A 26,474-nucleotide genomic window follows, 5' to 3' on the forward strand; every position below is an offset into this window, starting at 1 on the left:
ACGAGTGGTTAGCATATCCGCTCCTCTCCAGCCAAAAGGCTGCGGGTTCAAATCCCGCGTGGGCATGGATGTTTGCGATTCTCTGTGAAAACAATAGTGGTGGTGGACAGTAGATGGCGTTGGTGTAAATGAAGTGGTTTGTGGATGAGGTTGAGTGGAGCAGACAGAGAGATATAGAATAGGTGTCCTCCCTCGATGAGTCTTAGGACTCCCTGGAGGTGTCAAATAATGATAATTTGAATGTCTCAATCATATCACCCCTTTTCCACTTATCAACCAATTTCTACAATCCACAAATCTTCAATCTGTTCTCATAAGGTTCATTCCATAGACCTGCTATCATCTTGGTTACTCGTCTGGATCCTCTCCACCTCCTCCCCATCAAGAAGAAACCCCTGGCGCCAAAATTTAGGCAAAGTAGTCTAGGTGGGATCTTACCAAGGCTCGATACAGAGGGACAATAACCTGTGTGTCTCTGCTCGTCAAAGTATTTTTCAGCAACCAAATGATTTGATGAGCTGATTTAGCCACTTTTGAGATGTGCCCCCCCCCCCCCCAAACTTCAACTCCCTATCCACAAACACTCCCAAATCCCTGACCTCGTCAATCTCCTGGAGTACAGTTTCACCAATGTGGTATACTGCTGCTAATCTTTTCACCACAAAATGCATAACCTTACATTTTGCCACATTAAATTGACATCCATTCTCCTTAGCCCAGCCCTCCAAACTATCCAAATCATCCTGCAAACTTTCGACATCCTGTGCATTCACTATTGCTCTACCCAACTTTGCATCATCAACAAACAAATGAACAGTTCCTCTCAGATCCTTTCCTATATTGTTAATGAACAAATTAAACAGTAGTGGTCCAAGAAAAGAACCCTGCAGCACACCACTAGTCACAGGCCATCTTTTGGACTCTGCTCCTGAATAAACCACTCTCTGATATCTCTTCATCAACCACCCTCCTATCCATCTCACCAACCCTATATCCATCCCCATATGCTGCAGTTTACTGATTAGAATTCCATGCGGTATCCTGTTAAAGGCCTTAGCAAGGTTCAGTAGGATCACTGTAAACCCATTACCCTTATCCAGTTCAGCTATCACTGTGTTATAAATCGTGAGCAAGTTACTGAGGCATGATCTACCTTTCACAAAACCATGCTGTCCCCACATACAGTATCCCATTTTCATCCATTCCTGTATTCTCCTCTTGACTATTTTCTCCAAGACCTAGACAACGATTCCTGAAATGCTGATCGGTTGGTCATTTACAATAGCAGTCTCTTAACCTCCTTTATGCAGTGGAACTGTTTTCCCCTCTTTCCACTCCCTCGGGACTAACCCAGACCTGAGACTCCAACAATTAAACAAAATGGTCAAGGGCACTAACAATTCTTTAGCCACTTCACGCACGACACGAGCTGGTATACCATCCAATCCCACAGATGTACTGACATTTTGTAATAGACTATTCACCTCCACTTTGTTCACCACCATTCCCATATAAGCTGTTGGTTCCTTCATTCCTGCAATGTCACCTCCTGGATGATATACTCTTGCAAAGTGCTCACTCAGTAATTCCACTATATCAACTGATTCGGTTACCTCCCTACCACTGGCATTCTTTAAAATCATTCTGCCATATACATTTTTTCTTTTACTTGCAACATATCGAAAAAACTCTTTGGGATTCTCTTTAACCTGCATGGCTAATTTTCTTTCATAATCTGCTTTTGCTTTTCTTATCACACTCGTTATCCTTCTGTCTTGCACTTTATACCGTTCATGTGCCTTTCTTTTTTTTTGCAGCTCAAGCTTAATGGTGTTATTCATCCATTTAATCCCTACTTGATTTACTATTCGGACTTTAGGTATACAGTCAGCCACTGCCTCCTGCAAACACTCCTTAACCACCTCCCATGCACTATCAACATCCAGCCCTTGCAGTTTAACATGCCATGGCACTGAACCAAGCAAACTCCTAAGCTTGTCATACTTTCCAGCCCAGCAGTTCCACATGTACCCTGTCTCAATTGAAAATTCCACGCATTTAGCCACCTCCCAAGTCAAGCCCCTATGATCACCCTCACCAATTGGCGGCAACTTGGTCTAATCGTTACAGCGAAATTCTCAGATGCAATTACTAGGTCAAGCACTCTCTCTGACCCCTAGTATTTTCCATTACATGCTCTCGCAGATAGTTATCCCTTAATAACTGCATAAAATCGAATTCCTTCCTCCCATGTGTCCTCTCCTCTTTCCAATCAATGTTACCATAGTTGAAATCCCCCATAATAATTACACTATAATATTTGCTTATGCATACTATCTTTACCATCTATTCCATCACCTGGTCTATAGCAGTACCCAATTGTATATTTTGTTCTGCTAGCATCAATCTCACACCAAATAGCCTCAAATGTGCTCTTTTCTCTATCCTGCAGTGCAACTTCTATTCTCCTTGGTTGCAGTTCATCAGCTATCATCAATAACACTCCTCCCCCCATGTTATTCTCCCTGTCCCTCCTTAACACACTATACCCCCTCAACATTCAATCCCACTAGGTATATCATCTTCTGTCAGCCATGTTTCACTAATGCCAATAACCTATGGCCTGGAAGAGCCAACCAAGGCCAAAAATTCTTCCTTCTTGTTCTTAATACTCCTGGCATTAGTATACATGAAATGCAGAAGCCCATTAGTCCCACCCCTATTCTGATGCCTTATACTACTATCCCATTCTGATTTGTTGTCCTTTGTACTTGCTTGGGTATATTATACACATTCATACACTCAACTGCCTTCCTAGAGTCTGCATATTACTCCCCCCCCCTTAATAACTAGTTTCTCTGATTCTGCACTTCCACTTCACTCAACACTTTTTCAAGTCTCCGTACACCAAATCCATTCAAATGCAAACCATCCATCTTATATAAATCCTTTCGTCCATCAAATTCACTCCACACATCCACAAACTCCATGCCACTCCTCCTGCATAACCTGCACATAGATTCATTTGCAATTATGGCCCTCCTTCTCATCTCTTCCCTTTCATACTGTGGTAACAGACTCACTATCCTAACTCTCTCACTCTTTTCTTTTGCTACCTCTAGTAATTCTTTCAAGTCCTCTGTCTCTCTCATTGCCATTTTATCTCCATTTAAGTCATTCGTTCCCGCCACTAATATCATTTCTTTCACCCTCTGCTTTTGCGCTCTGATAGACTCATTTACATCCTTAATTTTCGCACCCCCGGTAAGTACAATTTTAACACACACTCTCATCTATTACACCTCTTACTAAAGAATCTCTATACAACACTTGCTCCTTCATTTTTCTTACACTCACGATCATACTCTCATTTTTCTTATCATACTTTTGCCTTTTATTAGCTGATGCGCTTGGTAAACAATTTTGCAAACACTCCACCTGATGCTTCGCCCTGTGTATCACTCTGCACAACCGTGCGATCTCATTCATTGCACATTTTTATTATCCATTAAACCATTCACTCGTTCTGTATTTTTACCTTCATTCTCACTTTCAACGCCGCTCTCAAAGCTAATTGGTACCCCATCACAAACTCATATCGTATCACTATTTTCTACATTCTGTCTTTCAACCACGATATCACTCTCGCGACCTGAAACACACTTTAAATCCTCACTTTCTTTACACTTTCTACACACATTTACTCCACTATCATTATCTAACCAAACTCTAACCGCTCTCTGCTAAGCATACATCTCACAGACGCTACACTGAATAAACTCCCTTATGTTAAAATCTTTGAACAAAGATGCCGATTTGGACGGCATTGTTTTCCTTCTTATCGGTGCCATGTGCATGCTCTTATTGTATCTTGTCAAAATACGAATTGAAAATGATGCTGAAAACACACAGAAATCACACAGACACGGTAAGATACAAAAAGTAAGCAATACTACATAAGATTCAAGCAATATTGCCAATTATTACTCAAAATAACACTTATCTTTTTGGGAGCTCTCTACAAACACTACACACCATGTGGCCCTCTAGTGGTGAATGGATCAAAATTGAATTATTATTATTTGACACCTCCAGGGAGACCAAAGACTCATCGAGGGAGGGCACCTGCTGTACAGCTCTGTCTCCACCACTCAATCCACTAACTACGGCAACGCCATCTACTACCACTAGTATTTCCACCGACAATTATAAACATCCATGCCCAAGGCAGGATTCAAACCCGCAGCCTTATGGCTGGAGAGCGGATACGCTAACCACTCGGCCAGTCAGGCTGGCTACTTCCTAATTTAGCATCACTGAAAAATGGTTTTCTACACTTGCATGAATAATGCATATATCACTAGCATAATGGACTGAATGCTGATCAATAAAGTTAACAAGAAATAAAAACTTTGAAGTGTCCCTTAACCACCCTTACAACAATCACATTTAAATTCCATCAATCAGTGGCTTTAACAGGCACTTAAGCACCCATAGCCTTCCCAGTATCCTTGGACTTCTCAAGTGTAATAATAGGATAAGGTGGTTACCCCTATGCCTCCAAGTATTCTCGTCTGTAAACTGCATGTGTTCTACTGGCAGGTTTGTCTATTTTGAAGGGGGAAAAAACCCAAGCTTCTGGGAGAAAAAAAAATTGCCCATCTCCGTATGAGACTGGCTAACTCACCTTTAGTCAAAAGAGACCAGATAAAGGTTCCTCATGTCATGAATGGGAATCGAACCCAGGTCTTTCTGACTAAAGGGCTTCATCTATACTGAATGAGCTACGAAGGCTCCATTTAAATTATAGTATATTTGTTATTGGCAATTTATTTGATTTTACTCTGTGCTTGATCAAGTGTCCAGCAAATACATGTTAAATACTTTGTCACTAATTTAACATTTGATAGTCTATATGCCACAATGAATTTATTTTTCATTCTTTCTTTATGAAAGAATGAAAAATCTGAAAAACTTATTGCAGTATACGCATGTCAACAGTGACACAAAAAAAGTAAAAATGATGCAAACAATCATAAATGGATCCATTTTTGTAAGTGTCGTTGTTTATATAGAAATGCCATCAAAAATGAATAGTGATATAATTAATTATCACAACTGAAGCGGTTTCGTTTCATATATACCACAGACAATTTTGTTTTGCCAAATCTGAATTTACGGTGTCTAATTGAAAAGATTCAGCAAATCTTATTATTATTATTATTTTTTTTTTTTAAATTATTTATTCACATTTTGATGTCCATAGACAGCATATGGTCACTCCCGTACCTCGCTGGGTTTTGGGAGTGATATGAGCAAATCTTAATTATGATCCTAAATACTAAATTTTATTCAATTTCATCAAATCAAGGAAGAATTTTTATTATGGAAGAGGGAGGGAGTTTTTCATCATGCAGTCTTGAACTCAGGGCTGTTTTAACAGCAAAAATTATTATCATAAGAATTCAGGGCAACAGCAATCAGGGAAAGGAAGTAGAGTAATCTACCATTTATCCAACCTTCAAATTAACCAACCCTTGCATGTCAACTGACTTCTCTGTAGAGCACCATGTATTAGTACTTCAATTATCCAACCCTACAGTTATCCTAACTCACCATTCTGAATTCAGCCTTGATAACTGAAGGGTCAAATAAATGGCAGATTACTGTAGTTATAACATTCAATACTAAATACTACGATAAACTACTTATATGTCAAAAAATTTCAAAAAGATGAACTGGACACTGGACTTAATATCTATATTCATCACACTATCATTCTAGTCAAACTAGAATGATAGTGTGTAGGCTTTTGGGGATTCTCACGTGAAACCCCCAAAAGTGCCGGCCGGGGCAACCCCCCCCTCCCCCAACTACGCCACTGCATTGGACAAGTTGGTTTTGATAAAATATATTTGTGTTAATAAGAGCTCGATAGAGAACATTGAGTGAGCTCAAAAAACATTAAAACTCTTATTCATTGAGTTCACTAAATGTTCTCTATTGAGTTCTTATTAACACAAATATATTTTATCAAAACCAACTTGTCTAATACGGTGGTGTAGTTGGGGGGAGGGGTTGCCCTGGCGGCACTTTTGGGGGTTTCACGTGAGACACAATTTTATTTGTTGACAATTCTTTTATTTATGCTAACTTAGTAATTTTTATTACTTAATAATTAGTTTTTAACAACTATACTTACAACTAAAATAAATAAAATATAACAAATCGTTACATTTCCCTATCATACTATAATTCAAATTCTTAAAAATAAAACAATAAAACGTATGGTAAGGTGATTGTTTATACCGTGGCAGCTGCATCTCAGCAGCGGGCACCACACAGTCAGTACACATTTGAGAAAATGCTTTTTTTTTTTTCTTCTTCTAATTTTGAGTATAACTAAGGCCATCGACAGGGTTTTAGGGTTCCAGTAATAATATTTCTGCAGTTCCCTATTATATTAGGGTTTTTGCTTAACCCTTTCGATGATGCGTGTATAAAAATTAACAAGCGTAATTCCATTTTTATCCTAAAAAATGCTAAACTGCCTGATTCATCATTAGTTTTTTTTAACTACACATTTATATCATTTGGGTCGTTATTGAAACCACTGAAAAAATATTTATTGTATTCTTTATCTATGGTTAGTCTAGAGCAGGGATGGGCAACCCTTGGTTTTTTTTAAAGGCTCACCTTAAAAAATAATTAAATAAATAAATACATTTGAAACATCTTTGCTGACTTGTATATTTTAACTTAATATAATACAATTTTATTAAGTACAGTGATACCAAATAAAAATGCAATAAAGAAGCAAACCCTACCAACTGTTTTTAGTAATAATAAGTAGCATAATAAGAAAATAAGAAACAAAGATCCTATTTACAAGCCATCTATCTCTGCAATATACTGATGTGCAAGTTTCGTCCAGTTCAGTTGTTGCATCATTCGTCAGGCAGCCAAACATGGCGACTCCTTTACCATCATTTGATATATCTTTTCGTGTTTCGTAAAGAATGTATCCGTTTTCTAAAGTATGTGTATATGTGGATTTGGATTTTATTAAATCGTAAGTCATTAAAATATGGATTGGAAGTATTTATTGTTAATTAATGTTTCAACTTATTATATATAAAAGCAAATTTCCTTTACATTGACCTAAACATACTGTATTTACTTGCACTTTTTTCCCCAAAAATTATAGCTGAAAATCATGGTGCAAGACATATGTGGGGATTTTCGGAAACTAAAGTTTTCAGTTTTTTCGGAAAATTCCTGCATATATCTTGCACCACGATTGCTATTTCCTGCATATAGAGACCAGTTTCCTTGTGTGCATCCTACCCAAATACCACCATCTTCTTTCCCATTATTTCAAGCAAAATTTTACTAGTAATTTACAAGACTTGAGATACTTAATGAACAGACAGATATGGTACTAGGCCAGTAAAGATAGAGCATTTATGAAGACATGCATATGATTGGTGCAGTATTAACAAAAGATCGCACGAGTCAAACATTAAAGCAAGCCGACAATTTTTGAATTGAAATGCTAATTAACCAAATTCAATATCTGAAACTGCCATAAAAATATTCACTATATATTTCTTAGTTTTAACACTTTCTGTTTATTTTTATTGCTGCCTTGCATTTGAGCTGGGGGGTGGGGGGATACAGACTCCCAGACATCTAATTTTTAGTTAGATACTGTGTTTGCCGGTGCAACATATGGTTTTGCTCGAGTCTAAATAGCATAGCTTCTGTGGGAAGGGGACATGTGATTCATTAAGTTAGTGCCATTTTTATCCCAGTTGTCTCAAATTGCACTATTTGTTGAGAAATATATTATATAGACTGCAAATGTCTCTGTACCTTATTCAGTGATACAATAAAACGACCTGTTTTTACTTGTGTCTGCAGTCGCTATTGGCTACTGGGGAGGGTATGTGGTTTACCATGGGAAGCGAGTTACTATCGTCCTGAAACATGTTTAAACTCCCCCCCCCCATGCGAGGTATATGAGAAACTTTTCAATTTCTTTTTTCGTAAAGTAAAATCAGGGGTGTGAATTATATGCGAAGGTGAGTTATATTCAAGTAAATATGGTTAGTTATTTTTAAAGCTATGTGAAACATATTATCAATATTCAGAATTATGAAGTGTTATCTGCACGTGATTAGATTGCATGCGTACCTTCTCTTTCATGTGCATGTGTGTAGGTCGGCTTATAATCGTACTAATTTTTGGTTTGCTTAAACTTGGTTGGTATATCCAGAGAGTGATTATGATGAGATTTTCCAAGTCCAAATTATAATTTGTCAGTGTCTATATGTCTCTGTCCACATTTTAATGAAAATTGGATTATTTCATAATCCGATTTTCAAAGCTGTATGAAGAAAGCAATTATTTAATTGCTTTCTTATATATATATTTATTTATTTGCTTCCTGCTCTTTACAGATTGAGCAGAATTTGACAACCACTAGCAAAGAAACAGACATTCAAATGAAAAAGATATTAGACAATTTAAAGAATACTGAACTGAAAAATTTGGCATGATTAAGGAAGATAATAAAGCATTATGCATTTTATGTTCCGAATCAGTTGTTTGTAAGACTCCTTCTGTAAAGAGACATTTTCAAACTTCATAAGAAATTTGTTCTTGTTCGCTTTCATTATTTAATGAAAGTGAGCAAGAACAAAGAGAATTAATTTCTCGTGAACTGAGCAAGACAAAAAAAAACATTCCGATACAGTGATAAAATTTATTTCAGATAGGCCTAGTTCCAACTTAGTTGCTGCTAGTTTTGAGGTTTCAAAAGTTATTGCCCAACATGGAAAACCACTCAGCAATGGGAAGTATATTAAAGAAGCATGGCTGGAATGTGCTCCTTTACTTTTTGACAATCTCTTTCAGAAAAGGTAAAAATGATTCAACGCATTAAAGAATTGTCTGCGAGTAGAAAAACAATTAAGGATAGAATACTTAAGTTGGAAAGGAATGCAACAGAACAATTAACAAAAGATTTGGCTTCATGTAAGTTATTTTCTATTTGTGTTGATGATAGCACAGACATTACATCATTCAGCTAGGCTGGCAATCTTTGCTTGATTCTGTAGAGATGACGAAGTATGCGAAGAAAGGATTAACCTTGTAACACTATCTGAGCGCATCAGTGGGGTTGAAATATGTAGAGCAGTTATGAACAAATTATCTATTTGACAAATTGATATTTCAAAAGTGGTATCCGTCACAACAGATGGTGCATCCAGCATGATTGGTAAGGAAGCAGGATTTGTAAATCTGTTTGCAAAATATGTTGGTCATCCACTGATAGGTTTTCATTCCATTCTACATGAGGAGAACTTATGTGCAAATGCTGGCCTAAAGGAACTTCAAGAAGTGATGCAAACAGTAACCAAGGTTGTTAATTACATTTCTGCATGTGCTTTGAATAAAAGACGATTTCAGAATCTATTGAATGAGGCGGATTTGGTGTACAAAGGACTAATAATGTACAACAATGTTCGTTGGCTTAGTTGAGGTCTTGTTCAGAAACAATTTCTTGAATGCCTGGATGAGACAAATCTCTTTTTGACTAAGAGATTAAGATAGAGATACTCGTAACAGGAGTAGCCTTACAAAGGACTAATAATGTACAACAATGTTCGTTGGCTTAGTTGAGGTCTTGTTCAGAAACAATTTCTTGAATGCCTGGATGAGACAAATCTCTTTTTGACTAATCAACAAATGTGTTATAAAAAAATGTATGACATCATGTGGGTTTGTAAACTGATGTTTTTTGCAGATTTTTGCAAACATTTAAATGACTTGAACCTCAAACTACAGGACATGAAAACATCTTCAAATAAACTTGCAGATGTTTTCATGGATAAATATGAATGATTTTGAAATGCAGTTGATTGATTTTCAAAGTAGCTCAATTTGGAGGCAAAAATTTGTCAACCTCAGAGTTGACGTGAAAAATATTGAAAAGAAGCGATTAGAGACCGAAGTAACAGAGAGAAGTGCGGAAAAAGAGGTACTAAGTACTTGGAATGCTATTCCTGAAACTTTTGTATGTTTAAAAACCCTTACAACAGCATTATTATCCTTTTTTGCATCTACATATTCTTGTGAATCATTGTTCTCAGTGATGAACTTTGTTAAGTCTCGTAACAGGAGTAGCCTTACAGATGAAACTATTAGTGCATGAATATCTCTACAGGTTACAAAATATAAACCTGATATAAATTATCTGTCATTAGTGATGCAGCAACAGCAGAAGTCTCATTCATGCTAAATAAATAAAATATCCACTTTTTTTCTCTCCTCTAGTTTTGATTTGATGTTTTCTGCTAAAAATGGTAAAGATTAATTTCTGTTTAATATATTATGCAGATGTCATTAACTAAAGTATGGTGCAAAATAAATAAATAAATAACAGTACTGAATAACTTACAATGATAGATGATATGAAGTAAACAGGTGTCAAAGTTCAGTACTGTTTTTTTTTTTTTTGCACCATACCATACATCATCATTCATATGGCAAAGGTATATTTGAATGAATCACCAAACTGTTAAGTCAAATGGTCTCAGAATTCTTGAGTCCATTAGGATCACATACAATTTCATAAATATGGTTAAATAGTTTCCTTATCTCTTCTATTTCCTTCTACTTCTATGGCCTTTCTGTAGAAATGCCATTTTGACTTTATACATTTCCTGTCTTCATTTGCTCTATGGAAGACGATCTTCAAGATTGTTAAAACTTGTTTCTCTCTTCTTATCTCTGAAAAGATCTGACAAGTATTCAACCCATCTATTCTCAACTTCTTCTGTTTTGAATAACGTTTTGCCATCATTATGTTGATTGAAAAGTTGTGTAGATCACTCTTTCTCTTGTTCATCATTTATTATTATTATTTTTTGGCAAACCTCTTGAGTTTGTTGTTTTATTGTTAGGTCTTTATTTCCTTGTCAAGTCATGTTTCTTTGGTCTCTCTGCATTCTTTTCGTGTTATACCGTTTAAAGATTTAGATTCAGGTCTATATTTTACATATCTTGCCAGCAAAGGCTGGTCAATTGGTAGAGCCTCTGCTACTAATGGCTTGCAAAAAATTAAGCAAGTTTGAGTGCAGTTAGTAGTTGGAAGGGGTCAGTCGTTTGATGCTGTTGGCACTCTCCCTCGATGAGTCTCTGGACTCCCTGGATGTGTCATATAATATCTTCTATTGTTGAACAGATTTTAAATACTTACATTCATCCATAGTTTTCTTCTATTTTGAGTCTTCTTGGGGATACAGTCATAGGCAGCATCTTTAACAGTCTTTTTGAAACTTCTCTTCTTTTTCTATCTTCAGTTTATTATCAGTTTCCCTTTTATATTGTAAATAAAACTTTCTAATATGTTCAAAATAGTCTTTAATTTCTATTGCATACTTATTTTTAACTGAGTAGTTCTTCAGGTAACTGAAGTCCAGATAACTCCCCCCCCCACCTACTCTTAGTATTTTTAGTCTTTTTTTAATTTTGAAACAACTGCAATGTAGCCTGATGGATGTATTTTTGTTTATATAATACTATTTCAAAATCTTTTTCTAATCATTATATAAATCAATCTGCTTTCTGATTTTACCATCTGGGCTTTTTCAGGTATATAGTTGTCTTTTTGGTTGTTGAAAGAAGGCCTGTTATTGTATGAGACCACATTTCATTAAATAGGTCTAGTGCAGTGCAAAAATTATTAACCTCAATCCAACACACTTTATCAATAAAAATTTGACAAACTAAAACTGAAGCCCATGGACATCTTGTATACATCCTAAATTTAAAATTTCATTAAATTTGGTATTTAGAATGTACACATATTGCAGTGATATCCTGACTAAAATATGTAGCTGAAACATATTTCTGCTCCTTTGTGGCCTTGGAAATGATCCAACTGAAATAACAGTTGGGATGGCTTAATAATGTTTGTAAGGATTCTGAATTTCAATAAATTTTTCCAGCCAGAACAGATTAATAGGTATTTAAACATTTTTCAAAATACATCTCATAAAGGGCACTTAAATGGAACATAAGTATGCTGTGCATGGTAGTATAGATGGTTATGTTTTTTTTTTCATCCCCCTATGTTTACTCAAATACACATGAATTATAAATTATTATTATTATTCGAAAACCCACATGGAGTCAAAGACTTATTGTGGGAGGTTCCTCTGTCATATACACAGCTCATCACCCCGTGCCTTAAACATTCAAAAATTCTCTGCAGATACCACATTCTCAGGCAATGCATCACAATTATTCACAACTCTCCATGCAAAAAATCCCTGCTTCTCACTCCTTGCTTGCACCCTCCTTAAACAGCTTCCAGAGATGATCTCTTGTTCTCCCCACTCCCATCTCCCACCATTTTATGAAAAACCTCTTCAACATTAATCCTATAACAACCCTTCACCAACTTCTACATCTCTATCACATTACCCCTCAATCCTCCTATCCAATGGTCTCTGCAAATTGCATCTTCTCAACCTTTCTTCATACTCAGCATTCCAGAGAACAGAAACAACCTAAGTCAATCACCTCTGGCCCCTTTCTAATATCTCTTCATCCTTTGGAAAATAATATGTGCACAGTAGTCCATATGCTGTGGCCTAGTCAAGACTTATACAATGGAACCAGAATCTCCTTACTTCTACAAGTCAGTGCCCTCCACATAATTTGTTGTGTGGTGTCCTCATAATGTTGGCAATATGTCCTTTAAATTTTAGATCCTTATTCACCATCACCACAAGATTTTTTTTTATTTTCTCCACCTTCAACAATAAATCCCCACCAAGAGTAAATTCTACATCCCATCTTTGTTTTCCAAAATTTAAAACTTTACATTTAGAAAAATTGAACTGTCATCCCCAGTCCTGTACCCATCCACTCAATCTATTCAAGTCTTCTTGTAAAGCCACAACATCTGCTTTACTCCACATACATACTTCTTATCAAACTTTGCATCAACTGAATATCCCTATTCAAATCTTATGGAGATGGAGAGGCATACTACTAGAGGCTTTCCTCTTCCAGGATATTGCTCCCATACACAACTTGATGATATAGCTAATCTCCAATCAAATGCACTAATCTAATATCCAACTCCATCTGCTCTAGTTTGACTATCAACTTATCATGTAATAATTCATTAAAATACTGCAAAATCTATGTACATCCCTTGTCCAATGCAGCTGTCTATCTGTTGTCAACCCAAATGTGGATCCTGGTGCTCACTAGCCTCTCCAACACTTTAACAACACTACATGACACAGAAATTGCCTTATAATTTAATGCTTGAGTTCTGTTACCTCTTATGAAGTGATACAATCTTCTCTTTCTTTCACTACTTTGGAACTTGACCCAATGTGAGCTTCATATTAAAATATACCAAGGCTGCTGTCAACTCCCAGGCACATTCCTTCAAAATATGTGGATATATATATTATCAAGTCCCACAGCTTTATTAATAGCAAGTTTGTTCGATTTTTCATATACCTCTTGTTAGCACAGTCTCTCCTTCACCTCATCCACAGCTCTCAAACTCTCCATGATGTCACAGGAAAGACTTTTATGAACTGCTCATAATATACAATATCTCAATTATATCCTCAGCAGTAGTTGTCCTTTTATCATTTTCTCCGATCAATGTCATCCTACCATACTTTTGAGAATGAACTGTACACTGCTACTTAGATATGCAAGACACTAAATTTAAATGAAATTTTTGTAGTAAAGATGGACCCCACCTTATGTAATAAGAATTACATTCTACAAATTTTTACATTTTTGCAAGTTGGATTTAACCCATGACCTATTAATCACACCCTATTGCTCACATGTTTACAGTAACATATTAAGGCAGTTTAAATATTATTTCTCTTAGTTACATTCACAAGTTGCACAAACAAAATACATTTAAATATGTAATTATTAATGCAAAGTAATATATATATATAAATAAAATTACAGTATAAAACTACGAGAAAATAAGGGAAAAGTTTAATTTTGCTTGTGAAATTTCAAAGTGATGACTGACCAGTGGCTTCTTTCTTCTCATAATAATTTTCAATAACTGGCTAAAGCATCATCTGCTTATCTTTGAACTTTAAGAACTATCATATAAGATCTATCTTTTCCATTCATGTCATTTCTGCTGAAATCTCACTGAATGCAATTGTCATCACTTATATTTTGAGATAGTGCCAGAAAGCTTCTTCTTCTTTTTTTTTTTTTTGTTATTATTGTTGACTTTTAGAGGCTGATCCTTTCACATGTTTTCCTTCATACAGTCATCGATCACTGTTGTATTGACTGCTGATGGTGTGAGACTAAGATCATGTCCTAAGGACAACTGTCAATCTTCAGGTTGCTACTTTATAATATTCATCTCTAGATCAATTTTGGAGTGTTTAAATGTGGGTTCACTTTTTCCAATTCTGTTTTTTCTCTTTCCAGTCACGACTGTACACCATCATATTTAATATTTGTAAATGCTGAAGTGTATGAATACAAATATGCACACAAATACAAAGCAAGACAGAGGAAAGCACTGGCATGCTGCATAAGCTCTCTGCCTTGCAAAAGATTGCTGTTAGGTGGGTTAAGTAAAATTATCATAACTTGAAATTTTTGTCCATAGCTCTTTCAAAATAATTTATGTAAGCATGAATTTACTTAATGTGTAATAAGTCAGAGTCTGCTTATATTAATCACCTAAACATCAATGTGGATGAAATACCAACAGTATTCCAATATTAACAGATACTTTGCATTAACAGCAAGTTGGATGGTTAATGGAAATGTGAAATACTATTGCCTGACTTCATGCTAGAATAATTTCCTTCCTAACACCACACATACACACACACAAATTTCAACTGTTAAAGAGGATTTAAGTTTGAAGTTTCAAGAGAAAATAATTCCAAGCAATGGATTTTATTCTTGAATGTATGCTATTGAAATTGTATACTGCAAGTTGCTGTTTGGATTACTGATCTGGTATTTCATTTCTGCAGCATGTTTCGACCATAACCCAAAATACTAATATAATAGAAGGAACATGAAACAAATGAGGGAGGGATAACAAAACAAACTAATCATCATAAAAAAAAGATAGAAATATTACTGGCAAATGTGATCAAAAGTATCAGCTCTTGGTCAATGTGAATGAATCTAGCAATAAGTTCAATATATGAAATTGCCAAAAATTCTCTCCATAAATTCAAAATTTATTATATTTTAAAAAGAAGATAACTCAGTAATTATAATTTGTTTGCATGCAGTAATTAAAAAAAAAAATTAACATATGCTATAATATATCAATCTGAAAAATCAAAGTACATCAAGAAAATTATGGAAACAACTTCCATGTTAGAGTAAAACTTTAGTTTAATATAAACCAAAATAACTACAATCTACATGGTATGCTAAAGTTATTGATAAACCGTTAAAACTATTGGCCTGACCTCTAGTAAAAAAAAAAACAAAAAACTTACTACATCAAAGCTAGAGTCCTGTTATCATTATTATCTATTACGTTACAAAATTAAATTAAGCTGGAGAGCAACATGTTCGGGAAAAAAATAATAAAAATAAATAAAAAAATAAAATAAAATAAAAAATTACTTATATAAGTATATACAGTAAAACCCCGTTTTTACATTCCTGCCATTTATGTCATTTTTTCTGTTGGTCCCGTCTTAAGGCTTATTCTTACGATATATTGTTTTCCGGCCATTAACCACTTGATGTGGACATTATTTCCCGTGCTTTGCGTTTTTTTTCTCGGGTATCAATACTGATTTTCGAATTGATTTCCTCTCATTCAAATCGATTTCTGCAGAAATCTGCACATTTCTGTCCCAGATGGCGTTGCTTTCGACTGTAGTTTCGTTTCCACCATCATGGCGACTTGCACGCTTGCAGCAGTGATGCAGTGATGAGCGATACTGTGATTTTTCGATCACAGTACGAATTGATATTGCAGAATTTCTGCTACGTAATTTAGCGTGTGATAGTTGCAGTGGTGGATGATCCATGTTAGAAACATGGAGAAGAAAAAAAAAAAAAAAGCATTTCGGTAAGTGGTCACGGAGAGTCCAAGATCTTTTGCTAAATGCACACGTGTTCCGGCATGCCAATCTACACGTCACAGAAAAGATGGCAATTCTGCGACATGTAGATTGGCATGCCGGAACACGTGTGCATTTAGCAAAAGATCTTGGATTCTCTGTGACCACTTTGAACATGATAGTAAAAAAATAGGTCAAGCATTGAACTCAATGCAAAGCAATTTGGCGCTATGTCAAAAAAAACGAAAATATATCCGGACATTGACATACGATGAATTGGATAAACTTGTGGCGGAGTGGTTTCTTTCTACGAGAGCGTCAGGTATTCCAGTCGATGGTACTATACTCCAAGCGAAAGCCCTTGAATTTTCTGCGAGGTTGAGGATTGATGGTTTTACTGTGCCAAATGGATGGATTAATCGCTTCAAGACTCGTCACAATATTGTGTATAATCAAGTGTGTGCAGAAAGTAATAGTGTTGCAGGGGACAATGTAAACCCGTGGAAACATGAACTAAAGACAATTATTCAAGACTACGAACCGAAAAATATTTTCAATGTTGTTGAAACTGGGCTCTTTTATAACATTCTGCCAAGTAAAATGTCCTGCAAAAGGAGAGAAGTGTCACTGTGGAAAACTCAGCAAGCAGAGGGTAAATGTTTTGCTGATGGATCAGAAACATTACCTCCACTGGTAATTGGTAAATTAGAAAAGCCAAGGTGTTTTAAGAACGTGAAAAATCTGCCTACTAAGTATGATGCCAACAGCACAGCATGGATGACTAGCAGCATCTTCACATCCACCATGCATGCTCTAGATGCTAAAATGGGGGCAAATTACTGCAAAATACTACTACTGCTACACAAATGTCCTGCACACCCTAAAAATCTACAGTTCTGAAACATTAGATTAGTGTTCTTTCCCCCTCTAATTGTACAAGTGAGCTTCAGCCATTAGATCTGGGCGTCATCCATGCATTTAAATGGAATACAGAAAAATGCTTGTTGAAAAAGCTGTGTTTATGCATGATAATGGTATGGACCCAAAACAAATGATCATATCAATCCTTCATGCCATGCATTATGTGGCCAAAGCATGGTTGCATGTTACTCTTGAAACCATATCCAACTGTCTCTGGAAGGCAGGAGTTACATTTATGGAAGAGGAGAAACAACTACAGGAGGAGGAAGAAGAAGAAGATATGTCAGAGGCCAACAACTGGTATGTGATGGATGAGTCTTCCTCATTTCAAGACTATGTTGATATGATCACATCAATGGTACCAAGTGTAGAAGACATCCTTTCCAACCACCTTGGTGAAGAAGAAGAAGATGAAGAATTGGTTGAAAAAGACTGATCAAGAACCTACCGTCCCTACTAGTAAAGAAGAATGGAAGCTATCTCTGTTTTGAGGAGGTATATTGCAAGTGCATCAGGAGACAATGGTGTTATATCGTTTTCTTGTCTTTTATTGTATTTTATTCTATCTTTTTCTAACCTAAGCCTCCTTCAATATTAACCTTACTGGCTGCAACATTTATGTTGTATAGATTTTTCCTTTTTCTTATTTTTTTTTTTTGTACAACTATTTTATATCCTATCTGCTGCGCAGTTTATGTTGTAACCTTTCTTCTCAAATACAACTACTTTAACCTTTTACTATATCTCCTTGATACACTATCAGGTAGCACGTGGTACCTCTGAGGGACAATGGAATTTCCTCGAGATCGAGGCAGTACCAGAGTATCAGAGTGTCTGAGATTTACCCCTCTTAAAACGCCAAGAAATTTATTTGTTTCGTTGCGCCACTTAGCACTATTAGATTAATTAATATTAACAACCAAGAGGTAATCTCAGGACAGTACTTAGTGATATCAATTAGCTCTGCAGACGTGACCAAAATTTACTCTTTTCAGATATCCCGCATAGGTTCGCATTAATATTTTTATAAGCGGTGAATTGGATTCCAGAAATCACAGAAAGTCTTTGTTAGAATCAAAAGCAAGGTTTATTGTACTCAAAGGTTGATACACATAAGAATACTAAAATAAATCCCATCTTAAGGGAGGTTCAGACAAGGTATATAAAATTCAAACACTACTGTTACACATAAATTAATATACAGTAGCTTCCTAAAGTATGAATTATATTAACCTTCGCTAATGCGTTATTCATGTACTATTTTCACAATCAATCTAAGGCTCCGTAGCTCTGTCAGACTACACAAGATAACATTCATATCTTTCACAATCTCTTAAGATTATGCCAATTCTTTACTCTAAACACATCCTTAATGTCATTCAATATAAAGGTGAACTTAAACACAACAGATAATAAACATAATTTCAATATCCTTCTTAAGTCCTAGCAATATAATCTTATCCAATATCATTAATGTTCCTTTTCCATAACATGTTAACTTGGCACATATTCTGTTAAACACAAATAAAGTTTACTTATCTTCGCCTTTGGTTCTTTAGAGCTTCAGAAGTTCACAGGAAACTGGCCTTCTGACTTGCCAGACTTCGTTCCCTCCACGGAGAATACGGCCGCCAAGACCTTAGCTGCCTATCGGATCCGTCCTCCGACATCGAGGACACATGCGCCCCATGCTACCACACGGGAACCGAACACCAGGAAATCCAGGGAGAAAAAGCCTTGTCTCAGGGTCGCATGACCCTTATATTTCCCTCCTTTTTCTCGGCGTTTCTCGCCCCTTTCGATATTTGGCGAACTCTTATGTCATGGGGTCCATCGTCTGCCCTACTTGTTGCACATACTATGACGTCATTGTTTACTTGGGGCGAACCCTCCCTTGCTTTACGACTCCGTAACCTTTGGACTTGACATCCTGACATCCCCCCCCCCAACTGTTGGATTTGTGCTTATATTTTATAATTCTTTTACACAGGTTAATTTCTAAAGTTCTGGTAATGCTTTACATTTTCAATACTAAATTAAACACGTTCGCGAATGGCACAAAATACATACTTAACCTTTTCATAAAAGAACATACTTGATTTATATATACATAATACTTATTCTACACTTAGAGGCAATTTACTGTATTTATCTCATTCTTTTATTTGGAAAAGCATGTTAGACTGTGATAAGATAGGAATTCATAAATTTCAAAATTCAAAAATGTATACTCCAGATGATAATCTTAATGTGAAGGTCAAAACGTCAAGTGTTTATTTGGTTTATATTAAACTAAAGTTTTATTTTAACACGGTAGTTTTTCCATAATTTTCATGATGTATTCTGATTACTGTGTAAGCATGAAGGATGAAAATTTAAAGCATTTTCTTAGAAAAACTTCTTTGCGAGGTCGCAATGTTTTAGATATACCATTGTAAAATTCTGCAATTTCCAAATTCTCCAGAAGATGTGATTAAATAATAAAGTAACACGTAAAAACCACAGTGATATCTTTAATTAGTAAAAGGACAGATATTTCGTACTAAAATTAATAGTACATCTTCAGTGTCTGTAAAGGTAATAGGAATGGAATACAAGCAAAATGTTCGATGGATCACCTATTAAAATACAATTGTTACCACGTGCTAGGAAATAATAGAAATAACAAATTTAATCTATTAAGATAAATGATTTTTTACATAAGATAAAAGTCTCCCAGATCTTTGAGAGACACACACAGGCATTTCTATTTAAATTCAGTCGTTGTAAGATAGTTTCACAACTTTCTTTGAATAAGCATTCATATTTGAATCTGCATCTATGGGAGGAGAACTGCTTTATCCCACTGGACACTTTGAATAGGGTCAATACTGTGCTGCGCCAGACCAGACTTCAGAGGTTTGTTATAATCAATATAATATTGATGTTCTTTTATTCTTTTTTCCAAAGAACGGCCAGTTTGTCCAAAATAAGAGTCATCGCATTCGCAAGGTATTTGGTAAACGCCAGCCAAAGATAGAGAAGACAGTTTATCCTTTGTAGAAGGTAATAAAGAAGAAATTTTGTTGATAGGATTATATGTTAGAATCAATTGATACTTTTTCAGAATTCTACCTATAGGTTCTGAGATTCCTGGAATACGGAATAGGAACTCTGCGGACTGTTGAAGAAACTGTAGGTGTTGGAACATAAGAGTGAAGTATCTGTTGGATTTGATTGGAGTTGTAATCATTTGATTCCATTAACTTTTCAATGATGGAAAGTTCTTGTTGTAAGATTATTGGGGAAGAGCAAACTTTATGTGCTCTTAAGATATCACTGTGGTTTTTACGTATTACTTTATTTTTTAATTACTATGCCACAGGTTCTACTAAAAATCAGAAGATGTGATGGTATTTAAATATATTCCTAAGCTTAAATTAGGGTATTTTCTGACTTATTCTTAAAACAGGCAGAATCATCATGTTTCCCATATAAGCTATGGCCTCATTTCTGGTTACAGAGACAAAGTCACGGTTCATTATCAAATTCCTAATATGTATCCTCATTAGCTCTGCTAACACATTCCAGAATGATTACAATGGCAAATTCTTTCATAATATCTTCATTTTTAATATGATGCCATCTGTTCGCTCCACTGATCTTTCTCAGAACTCGCATATCAGAGGTCTCCAAGTCTTTGATCAGTTGTTTTATTTCTAACCCAGTTCTCAGATGCACAAGTTAAAATTGGCTTGCACACTGTCTTATATACAGCTAGTATAGTGTTTTCGCTAATTTCTTTCTTATTCCATATAAATTTATTCAGCTGACTTCCTACCATACATGCATTACTAATTCTGTTTTCTATTTCTATATTTAATTTGCCACATTCACTAAACATGCCTAAATAGCTGAAATGTTTTAATTCTTCTATAGGTTCTCCATTCAGGATACATATGATTTTCATACCAAGCCTATTATAACACTTATTCAATTTAGTCAGGGAATTCAGAAGTATATAAATAAAAAAAAAATATAAAAAAAAAATAAAAACTAAGATTAACATCACCAATTTTGATATCAGATTTAATACTACTTTCTTTCATAATATAATCCATGTAGATAATGAATAACATTGGAGATAATGTGCACCATTGTTGCACACCTGATTTTATCTAAAATCATCTTCCTGTACCTCCTTCAGTTCTAACTGTTGAGTTACAGCTTAAGAGACTATGTATTGCTTGATTTGATGCCTCATTTACACCATATAACTGTAGCATTTTAAAGAGCTTTTCCTCTTGGCACCTTGTCATATGCCTTTTCCAGATCTATGAAACTTAAATACAAATCCTTCCTATATTCCCAAGATTTCTCAACTATTTGTCTTAAAGCGAAAAGCTGACCTTAACAACCTTTATTTGTCCTAAATATGGCTTGTTCTTCACCAAGCTTCCCTGACCAGGAACATTCAGCAGGGAAATCTCTCTAAATAAATCTTAGGTTCTTGTTTTCAAACTCTTTCAATTTTTCTTGAATGATGTTTGTGTATATGAGTCTATAGTTCACCTCTGAAAGCTGCTCAACTTTGATTCGTTTTAAAACTTTCTTGCATACTCTTATTTTACAATATGAAATTCAATTTATCCTACTCATAACTTTCTGAGGGACCACAGACACAAATAAGTCTCATTGTCCAGTTCCCCATTCTGATATTTCCCCATATCACTACTTGATATTGCCGGCCATTCAACGAGATTGTCCTCTTATTTAGTGTTGAATACTATAGCTACTTATTTTCCCTGTTCCCTTTGGCTTCATTTCTGGTTTTAGAGACAAGGCCATGATTTATATGGGAAGTCTAAATGCTTGTAGCTTGTCAGTGAATTTCAGGCACTTTAAAGGAAATTATGCAAGATTATGTTTACTAGTTCACTATCATCAAGAGAGGTTCAAGAAATGGTTCCCAGAGCACTGATGTCTGTAGTGAACTCTTTGCTAATAACTGGAATGAATGTTTCCTTAACTGAACTGAAAGTCTGGACTGCTCTTGAAAGAAACAGTTTTATTTCTTTAGCAAACTGTTCTTCTGAACACCACTATCTTGGAATAACTATAGATTTCCTATTCTTTGTTAGAAATTTGTCAAGTTCAGACTTGACAATAAAATCTTTTAATTCGAACACTGTCTATCGTTCCCCCTTTATGGTGTCTTAAAAAAAAAAACAATGCACAAGTTGCTTCTTTCCACTTTATTCTTCAAGATTCACAATCTTTTCCCTCTTCATGTATGAAGGATTTCCAAGGAAAAGTTATCAAACACTTAAAAATCAATGTATCCTCTGAAATAGCTGTTAAAACATTACTGCACTAAAGGAGCCTTTAATATCCAATAAACATTTCTCTTCCTATATAAGAAACTTCATTTATTAAATTCCAAAGTTCCTATGACTTTCTTCCACAACTGTTATTCCAGTTACTTTTGTAATATAACAGCTGAATAACTTTCAAAAACATATTTCTTTCTGAAAGACAGCTACTCATGGAACGTTTTTCTCAATTGTTCCAAAAACTCTTCCTTACCGCTACGTATCTGTATCTCTCTAACAAAGCTGTTTACTAGTTACCGAGGTCTTTTCACTCGTGCATTCTCCAGTGCACAAGATACTGCCAGTTCCTCTTCAGTCGTGAAGGAAACCATAGCCATCACACATTATCTTCACGGCGCTTTGCTTGAAAGCGGTAAACATCACATTTTCAGTCTGCTATGTAAATCTTTTTAATTCATATATTTTAAACATAGTTAAACATTAAACTACAGTATAACACTAATTTTGGATACAGTCAACTACAAACAAAAAAAGTTGGCCGAATGGTTAGTGTCAGTACCATCAACAGGGTGTAGCATATAGGCAGCCTGCCTCATGACGCAGCTTAATAAGGGCGCTCGTTCAGCCATATTGCAGTAGGAGCAGTCGCTGCACTAACAATTCCTGTTAGCAAAGCAAGTACAAAAAAAAAAGGAAGTTTTTTTCAAGCTTCAACTGATTAAAAATTATTTGCGAACAGCAACGATCCAAGAAAGATTGGTTGGTCTAGCAACTATATCGATAGAGGCTGACAATGCTTATAATTTAAATTTAGAAGAGCTAATAATGTTTTTACAAATTTACTTTTATATTTATTCTTTGGGTGTATATTTTAATTTGTTTAATTTTACATTTAATCATGTCTAAAATAAAAAATACTGAAGATAAATTATATTTAATTCATTTATGCGACTCCGTGACAGCAAAAGCTGCTTTATATTTCATTTAAATTAAGATTTGAATATCATTTTCTTTAATAAAAAGTTTAACAAGATGCGAGTTCCTTTTTTTCTAGAAAAAAAATCACTGCCTTTCTCTATGTATTCAGCAGTTTTGCTTAAAATTGCTCTTATAGTTGATTCACCCATTTTTGTATTCTCGTCTTATCTTTGCTCTGGACTCACCTTATTCATTTTTTTTTAAAATTATTATTTCAAGTTTTTCTTCCAATGAAATTACTTTACGAATTATTTTCACACTTCAACATTTTTGCTCACTAATTCTTTTACTCATGATGAAAGATTGGGAAAATACTTTAAAATAAAAAAAAGTAAGGAAAACAATTGCAATGGAGGCATGAGATATAATCATCAAAATGCTATGTAATTAACAGACGACATTAATTAAGAGTTAAATTCGGAACATAGTGTAGATAGAAATAATGTAGTACTTCATTAAAAAAATAACTTTGTAAAATGTTTTAAATCGGTAGCTAAATTATTTCGTCCTGGTGAGTGTTTTTTAAAATAGTTAGCCATAAAAAATGTATAGATAGAAAAATTTTAAAATCGGCAACATTTATTTTTAAGATGTATATAGGCGCACTAATCGAATTTGGGTATAGAAAAAAAAAATTACGCTCTAATCGAGGGATTGATGTATTTTTAATACTGACTTTATGTGCTCCTACCCACTAAAGGTTTTGTAACCTATAGTCCACTGATGCCGTGGATAGGCTATAGATTTTTTTTTATTCTACTCTATTATTAATTTCATATTTTTCTGAATTAAAAAAAAAATTTTTTTTTTAGATAGTCCAGAAACTCTGCTCTAGAGACCAACCATGCAACTTTTTCAAGCCACCCATTAATTAGTGAGCAATGATCTCAGACTAGGCAATGAAATCCATCCCGAAGACATTCTCGAACATCCATGTCCATGCAGGATTCAAATCTGAAGCCTGCTGTCTGGAAAACATAAATGTTAACCACCTGGCCAACCAAGCTGTTAGATGATTACATGTAAGCTCTCTTTAAAGCTCTGACAAGATAAATATCTCTAATAGATATATTTATCTTGTCAGATATCAACGTATTTGGATATCATGCATACATAGTCAATGCAACATGAATCACTTGAGAACTACTACTACTTACTGTAGCCAATGGCTGATGCACACAGGTTACCTTTCTCTAAAACAATACTTTTAGTGAGTATATATCTTTTTGATGATAGTAAGGACAGATTTTGCAATTATAAATTTGTCATTAATCACATCATATGTACACAGGAAAATTTCACAAGATATTTCTGAATTAAAAACATTTCAAATCTAACGATTTCAGCATTAATAATGCCAAAGCTTATATTTCAACTTAAAAAATTGCAAAGTGCATCATTGCTGTGAAAATACTTTACATTTTTACACTTGTTATAGTAGTATTTTAAGGTATTAAACAAAACAGGAATTATCTCCATTTTGTGGAAAAACAAGCTGTTTAGCTAAATTTGTAAAAAAGCTACCAATTTTGATATATTATAGCAAAAACAAATACTAGTAGTGTAATTGCGATCTCATAAGAAAACATCTCATATGTAAAAAATAAGAAAAAGTGAGCCAGACACTAAGAAAGCAGTAGGTTGGCTGCAATTTAAATACAGCCTTTACTGATGCTGCTTCAGAATTCAGAAGGAAATTTCGTCCGCTAAGCAACCACTTTTAAATTGTTGAAAACTTCCAGCTTTACTTGGTTTACTTTTTTATTTACGTATTTTTTTTTATGAGATTCCACTTATTTTTTAGATGAAGTAAGTCAAGGAATAAACTGCCTGCATTAGGTAAGGTTACATCAGTCCCACACAATTCATACAAAAACACAACGAAAATAGATACTTTTATTTTACATATTACTACTTTGTTTGTGAAGACACAATCTCATTAAAATTAAAACCCACGAAGTAATTTACCTGACAGAGGAAGAAAGAGAAATGGCATTTTGTTATAAGGGAAAACATTTGAAACGAATGCATAACAGTTTTGTCCCGCGGGAAATAATTTTAGTTATTGTGACGTGAAACATTCCACAACTTTATGATACAAGACAGACATTAAAAAAAAAAAAAAAAAAAAAAGGCTCATTTCGAAGCAGCCTTATTTTTGCGTACTGAACGGATTTAAACGATCTTTCAACAAAATTCCAGTAAATTTCATTCAGCCAGAGCAATTATCTATATATCTGATATATAAGTTATCAGTCGAATTCGGGACAGGAACATAAACAAACATGTTGTCCAATATTTGACATGTAGTAGCGTAATTCTATTAATCAAAGTCCGAACGGATAACGGCCCAACTGAGTGCTGTTGGTTTTATTTTCTTTCTTTCCTTTCGAATTATGAAAGGTATTCAGATTGTATCCCTACATTTTCACAAAAGAGAAACTGAGGAACGGAGTGATTATATATTACATATACACAGTATGGCGCAAAACAGTCCTAAATAACTACAACGATATGTTATGGTAAACGAGTTTATTAACAAAGAAATATATGTTTACACATGATATGTACATCCACAAGTATCGGTAGATCTAACATGCTGCTCAACTTATACTTATCAAAACTGCTGAAAAGTTTGTTTACCCAGTGATAAAGAGCAAAAAATAATGCCCGCCCAAGTAAGTTTTGACGACTTCGATGTTTACTAATGCCACCACTCAAGCTTCTAAAACATATTCTATAGATGTGAAAATTAAAATATGTTACATTTATTTATTATCCGAGTTTGGCTCTTCACTCATGAGCCAATAGTAAATATGCGAGATATAGCAAAGGATGGGGGGGAAGCAAAAAAAAATAAATAAATAAATAAAAATTAGCATTAAGTACAAGAACATAACCGTCGAACGTCTAATACAGTAGAAGGAACTGTAATTTTTATTTATTTATTTTTAAAATTCACTCTTTCATTTCATTTTAATAACTAAAGTGATAAAATATATTCATTGAAGGTTACATGGCCCGTTCTGGTTTTAAAATTACAGTAGTCTCCCCCTCCCCAACCCAGCCCCGCGACCTATCCGCGGGAGATACGTTCCAAGACACCTCGCGGATACCTGAAACTGAGGATAGTACT

The 26,474-nt window shown here is 34.8% G+C and overlaps 1 protein-coding gene across 4 annotated transcripts in view; it reads right to left on the bottom strand.

Annotated features, from left to right (window-relative positions):
* Nucleotides 1-26,474, bottom strand: part of cdi (serine/threonine kinase) — a 276,437-nt gene that overhangs the window by 115,154 nt on the left and 134,809 nt on the right. The gene's annotated exons all lie outside the window — the stretch shown is intronic.

Source organism: Typopeltis vanoorti, chromosome 3 (assembly GCF_054136105.1).
Source record: "Typopeltis vanoorti isolate ZY-2024b chromosome 3, IOZ_Tvanoo_1.0, whole genome shotgun sequence".
Lineage (NCBI taxonomy): Eukaryota > Metazoa > Arthropoda > Arachnida > Uropygi > Thelyphonidae > Typopeltis > Typopeltis vanoorti.